This window comes from Trachurus japonicus, chromosome 8 (genome assembly GCF_045865225.1).
Source record: "Trachurus japonicus isolate A0001 chromosome 8, Traja_1.0".
NCBI classification, from domain to species: domain Eukaryota; kingdom Metazoa; phylum Chordata; class Actinopteri; order Carangiformes; family Carangidae; genus Trachurus; species Trachurus japonicus.
The window spans coordinates 24,879,006-24,886,340 of record NC_140914.1 but is presented as its reverse complement, the minus strand read 5'-3'; positions in this window follow the sequence as shown (position 1 = coordinate 24,886,340).

The window sequence follows — 7,335 nt, the reverse complement described above, 5'->3', positions numbered from 1 at the left end:
CTGGATAAATTGCCAGCACGGCCACAAATTAAACTCTAGACACATGATTTCCTCACCGGTTTGTAGCCACACTTGTTGTGTCTCATTTAATGTGTTCAAAACAGCAGACAGACTTACAGAATTGTCTCTATGAGCCTAATTGTCCAGCTAGACCCGCTCCAGTGGCTTATCCACTTCAATAGAAAAGTAGGAGCTGATTTTTTTAGAAAAGCAGAAATGCCCCCTTTTCTACCTTGCGACCCTGAGAAAAGTTTTTGCCCTACAAACATTTAATGCACATCAATGTGCTCAGGAAGGTCTGCTTGCCCAGATGGTCAGGAGGACCACATTCTGATAAGAGTTACGGTTCTCTTTTTATGGGCTGTTTTGGAAAGCTGCTCAGAGCACAAATCTCTCTGCTCTGCTCTGCTCTGTGTGCAGTTGGTCCAGCTGTAGCGGCCAGCTCGTTATCAAAGTCTATTAATAGAACAGTGCAGGTGCAGCCTGGCTGCTCGTTAAGATGTTTTTAAACACAGCCCCACACACATACTGACAGAGGATGTCCACGCACAAACACACACACACACACACACAGGTTTTCAGCTCAACTTCATCAGGCTCTCAATTATTTTATACTTTTGATGTAAACATCTCCAACAATTAATTTTTCATGTGTCCTATCTATCTATCTATCTATCCATCTACCTCTTTCTATCTATCATCCCCCTTTCTTTCTTTCTTTCTTTCTTTCTTTCTTTCTTTCTTTCTTTCTTTCTTTCTTTCTTTCTTTCTTTCTTTCTTTCTTTCTTTCTTTCCTTCACTCACTCCATTTCTGTCTTTTTACTTCTTTGTTTGTTTGATTGTTTCTTTCTTTCTTTCTACTCCTTTTCTCTTCCTTTGTTTTCACTCCATTTCTGTCTTTTTACTTCTTTGTTTGTTTGATTCTTTCTTTCTTTCTTTCTTTCTTTCTTTCTTTCTTTCTTTCTTTCTTTCTTTCTGTCCTTTTCTTTTTTCTCTCTTGTTTCAATCTTTCTTTCTTTCTTTCTTTCTTTCTTTCTTTCTTTCTTTCTTTCTTTCTTTCTTTCTTTCTTTCTTTCTTTCTTTCTTTCTTTCTTTCTTTCTTTCAACAATTTCTTCAGCTCATTCAGCATTGCTGGAAGCATTCACACCATTTCCATTCTTGGAAATGTTTTTTCTAGTTTAATATGTCTTTGTCCCAGTGTGCTGCCAAACTTTGACTGAAATTTCGAAAGGGATCCTTTGTGTGGAGCATCTCAACGTCTCCGCTCCTAATAATCCCAGCCACAACAGACGGATTATTGCTCAGACATCTGAGGAGAAAGCAGTCGAACAAGTGACAGCAGCAGGTAGAGCACAAACCCAGAGCTGGAGAGAGAGAGAGAGCCGGGGACAAGCTGGTGGCAGCAGTGATGAGGATGATGACAGTGATGCTGATAGGTGGTGGTTAGGGTGGTGGTGGTGGTGGTGTGTCTGGACTGCAGCCACCACGTTTAATAAAAGATACCAGACTAAATGGGCTTTTGTGTCCCACAGCAATCTGTCTCCTTAACAGTTGGGTCAAATTAACAATGTCTGCTGCCATGGACCGAGGTCTTTGTTGTTAGTTCAGTGTCCACTGGTGGGGTTGCATTGTAAGTCGCCCGTGAATGACTTGTTGTTTTCTGTGTGGTCTGGACTGCATATAAAACAGCTACTCTGGATGCAGACTGTAGTTTTATTTGCACCACCAGGCTTGAATTACTCATTTGGCATTTTTGTAATATTTTTTATCTTTGGTAAGATTTCTCTCCTTATACAATGAATTAAGTTTGTATGTCTGCATACATATCACATTATTAACTCTGCTGCTTCATTTTTCTTTTTTCATTAATTAACATGTCCAAAGGTTTGACAGGCCATGCAGTTTTCTGTGCCTTGGCTTTTTTGTGTTTGTGGAAATAGAGGAGATAGTTTGTAACATCTTAGTCAGAAAGTTTACAAAATAAGTCAGCAGCTATGAGCTATGAATAAAACTATGAATAAATCGCCTTACCTTTCACTGTGCGTGTGGTAGAGTTCACAGCAGCTAAATATAAAAAACTCTATTTTAGCAAATGAATCGTCTTACAAACAGACTGCGTGAGTTCAGGCTGTGGTCTCAGATGTTGCTCTTCCCTTTGTGGCTCCCAGGCCTTTCATAATGACTTTTAGGAGAACAAAGTAAGCAAGATCACGTCTTGAGGAGCCGTGGGAGTGACTTCACCCATGGTGTGTGCACGTGTGCATGTGTGTGTAAATGGGGCAGACCAGAGCGTGGTGCTGCACACTCCTGCAATTAAATGACCAGTGTGTAGGATTTAGTGGCATCTAGCAGTTAAGTCACAGATTGCAACCAACTGAGCACCCCTCCCCTCACTGTTCCCTTTCCAAGCGTATAGGAGAACCTTTTTTTATGCATCTTGAAGGAGATGCATAAAAAAGTCTGTCTCTGGAGCCAGTGTTTGGTTTGTCTGTTTCGGGCTACTGCAGAAACATTACAGGCTCCATGGCCTTCTGTAGATATTATATTAGAGTCTCATTCTAAACTAATGGAAAAACAATTTATAGTTTATGAATATTACATCCCACTTCAGCCAGTTGACTGCCCCTCAAACACTCTGGCCCAGGAACTGAAAACATCTTGAAATAAGACCTGGTCGACTATTTGGGGGGTAGTGATGGCAGCCAATAAATACCACACCACACACCAGGCTTAAAGGTTTCCCACTAACCCATAGCTTCTTTTTTAAGGCTGCAGGATAAGACTGCTCTCTGCTCCATACCTGTCAATCATTTAAAGAATGACTACTCTCTTGTTGTTTTGATGATAATCATATAAATGTACTCAGTGTTTCAAAACCTGAAGTCTTTATGTAGTAGCTTGTTGAGCTGTTAGATCATTTTAAATTCTGTGTATACTGTGGTTGTTATGATGTATTATATTCTAAACTTTTGAAAAATTCATAGGCTGTGTTTAAAAGTCTTAATCTTGACTGTAACAGAAAAAATGTGTAAACACAGGAGAATTAAAATGGCAACATTCCCCATGAAAAATAACGTCATGAAAAAAAAAAAAAGCCAACTTAAGTAAATTTACTTTTTTTTTTTCACCACCAGCTGCTCAGTTCCTGTGTTATTGGGCAGGTATATTTACAGTATATTATGTTTATGATTACCAAATTGAAAACAGTTAGCTGCCGTGACCAAAAATCAACCCTGTGAGAGACTGAATGAGAAAAAAATCTGTTATTGTAAAACAATTTATTTCAGCTGCTTTAAAGTTTCTAATAGTCTAAGAAAGCCGATGTCGTCTTCAGTCTAATATGTAACATGTAACAAATTTGATTTATTCTCATGCAGGTTTACTACCTGTCACTAACATTACTTTGCAATGTCATCCATGGAAATGAGCCCCCCTGTCGCCCCCCTCAGCCTGGAGTCGCCTCCATTTACATCTCATTACGGGAAGATTGCTGCTCTACCTCCATGTTCCCTGCTTCGGGACCCCATCTGGTGTGTTCACAATAACATGCATCATTTCCCTCTGTGCCTGAGGGGTTTATAGCAAGCCTACATGAACAAGGGACCACTCCTCTGGATCCCGTGTAAAGGGCTGGGAGGGGAGGGGGAGTGATAATAGCCAACTGCAGCTCAGGAAATCAAATCACATGAGATGGAATTTATTTTCCAATCACCATGAAAGAGGGGAACACCTGCTGTAGGCCCCCCTTGATATTTGCAGAACCTTGCCCGCATGCTGTTATGTTGATGGTCTGTCTGTAATGGTATTTTTTTTTCAGACGGCGAGTAAATTCCTTATGACTCGCACAAAGCGACACAGCTCCACGGTAGAATACAGAGCAGAGGCAGGAGACAAAGCAAAGTCCTGAGGAGAGATTGGTTTCTTCTATTAAATAGAGGAGGAAGGCGGCACTACAGATATTCTCTGTCAACCCTTGAGCTGCTGAGAAAAGTCAGATATCTTATGTGTGATGCTGACTCAGTCCATTTATTGCCTGCAGATACGTTCACGAATGAGCTAACAGCTGCTGCTGTCATTAGAGCTCAGTATCTGTCACTTTGTTGTTTTTTTGTCTGCTTTTTAGGTTACATATTCAAATATTTTAAAAGGTTACAGGATTGTGAAAGTGCTACGCAACAATAGATGATCTTACAGATAGATGTGATGTTTTAGAGATTTAAAAATAGCCAAACTAAGAGTTTTTGTCTGGCAGAATTAGCACAGAATCTGGTAAGAGGTACAGACAAAGGAGAAAGGAAAGTGTAGGAATGTGGTCCTTTGTTGTCGAGCTGATTAATGAACTGCCCCTGTAGACCACAGCTGGAGCCTTTGGTGTAATGATACAGGGCATATATGTGTGTGTGTGTGTGTGTGTGTGTGTGTGTGTGTGTGCTGGGGGGTTGGTATTTGGAGAGCTGTGCAGGAATTAATGTGTGGTGGTAATAAGGGGTTAATTTGTCTATCTTTGGAAGATGTGTTTATATGACGGGCTTGAAATTGGATATTAGGGCTGTGTGCTCATGCAGCCTGGAGCAGTCATGTATGAAGTGGGTGTGACTGGGTGGGCCCACTTTAGAGGAGGCTTTTCTAAGGTCTTTTTTATTATTTGAAGCATTAATCTCATCAGAGGATCAATGGATATTCAGTCAGAGAATCTAGCTGGAAAATGTTAATCCAGCACAAAGAGTGGAAACAAGAGGAAACTGGCAGCCTGATTGTGGGAACAAAATAGATATACTTTATTGATCCCAAACTGGGAAATTACAGAAAGAAATATCCACCTACAGCTGTAAGTGTCAAAAAACAATGTGTTAAATGACACCTGCAGCTGTCATTTAACACATTGTTTTTTGTACAGATTCAACAAATTGGGAAACAACAAAGCTAACGCCACAATCTCTGAGGCTAAAGCCAAAACAGAAGTAACAAAGAGCTGCAGTTCATCAAACGACCTCTAGAGTGCGGCTCCAACAGTGAGTCATTCCTCATAGACTGTCGTGTTCAATACGTTCAATCTTACAGATGAAATGAACACGTTTACAGACCAGTACAAAAACAGTTCTCTACAGTTAATTTCCTCCTTGATGAAGATTGTTTGGGGATGAAGCCTAGATTTCCCATTTAAATTTGATCGGTTGTGGGTGTGGCCACTTTGAGTGACAGATGGATTCATATGATTGCTACAAACAGGCATGATGTCATGTATACATCCCTCTTTGTTAGCCTGCAGTATGTATTCGATATACAATGTTTACTGAATGCATGGTTGAAACAACTATGTAAAACCATTATAGGTTTATACAATTAGCCATAGTAACAACATCCAGTTTAAAATATATATTAAAATTACACATTTGATGAGGGTTGCAGCTGATCGGGCACTTTCATAAACACATTTCAGAGCTTTTTTTATCCTGAGTACACTTACTGTATGCCTGTGGCTCTTGTCTCAACTGCAGAGTCATCACATTGGACCAAACGTCTTGCATGACCGCCCATCAGATGTTTACACTGAATTGATGGTGTGAATTATTTAAATGTGGCACGTAGAGCACCAGGATGCAGTAAAGGTAAAGGGAGGCATCCAGCTGTACCAAGGGTCCTGTGGATGCTTGTGTTCATGCATGGATGCGCCGCACATATACCGTATACAAGCATTAGTGGTTGTACAGTATGGTTCTGCAATGTGCATGATTGAGTAAATGTGTTAATGCATACATACAACTTACGTCCCATTGGCTAAATGTGATTTTCTGTGCATGCTTGTGTGGGCAAATGCAAGGTTTCTGTGGCGACAACAAAGTCACAGAGCAAGCACAGCTCAGCAACATCTCCTCCAGATCTGAACCTCCTTCCTTTTTGCCCTCTGTCTCTCTTCCTTTGCCCCACCGTCTCCTTCCCTTCCACCCTTCACTCTCCGTTTTCTCAAGAGTTTGGAGGGTTTCCATTGTCGGCTCAAGTGTGGCGCGAGCAGTCAGAGAGGGGGGATGGACAAAGAGACGGAGCAGGCTATATGGCCGGGAGGAGAGTAGACCCATGGGACAGGCATCCACTGTGCTGTAAACCATAACGGCCCCATAACAGTCAGATTTCTCATTTCCACGATGCTCGGGCCATTTCTCATCTACCTTGATGACAATCCCACTGAGACCCATACGTGCCAGGACAGCACACTCAGCAATGGAGGAGGGGAGAAGGGAGGTGGAGAAATGTTGATTTGGATGGAATTACAGAGAATGGGGATGGGTTTTGTTGATGATTATTTAGAGGAAGAGCCAAAAAAAACTCCTCAATCACTGGCTGTGATTCCTCATTAGGGCGGTTAATGTGACCTTCACATCAAAGCTACTGTATGTGGGTTTTTGGTATTTTTATTACTTCTTGAAACTTCTGACCTTGTCACCCATTTCATCACTTCTGCAGTTATTATTCTTTGCCTCATTCTTGATGTATTATCATCCGTAAAATATAGGTCAGTGGCTTTGTGCACATAAAAGGGCCAGTGGCTGTTAATGTGTCTGAGGTTATGCTATATTAATGAAGAGTGGGCAAGACTGGAGCCACCTGCAGCCTGGCTAACAGACAATCCTGAGGTTAACCTCTTGATTCATTTAGCACCAGTGGGCGTCTCTGAGCTGCAGGACTCCACCCGCCCCCCTGTTAATGGGTACATCATAAAAGAAGGTAACACAATTTACTGGTGATCAGGTCAAATTCAAATTCCTTGTCCTTTCTTTTTTCTTTACCAAAGTGATCAGATCTGACTAAATATGGTTCATTTTGCTTCAAATTATCAAGCTTTATTATTCATGTTTTATCTTGTTTCTCTGACCGACTGAAATCTTGAAATAAGCTCTAATTTCATTGGTTATTATCCACCAAGCCAGTTAATGTGTATACATCTGCAATTATTGAACTCTTCTAATGTTATGTACATAATCTGATTAAAAAAACAAACAAACAAGATCAAGGGTGTAGCCTACAACATGTGCCAGTGGCTCTGTATTGCTACAGATTGCACCACTGAGCTGATGCTAATTTCAACATGTTTTCATGCTGATATGGCAATATCTAAACAAAGACTGGCCTGGTGCAAAACATCAATATGTTAGCATATATTGATGTTTTTCACCAGGCCCGTCTTAGTTTAGATTGTTAGCATGCTAATTTCATGCACATGAAGAGAATACAGGGGCTGATGTGAGTGCCATTCATTTTGCAGGTATTTTTTTGCAAACAAATGTGAATTTAGACCTGATGACAGTGCACAGTGAAAAGTGTTGGGATCATGGGGA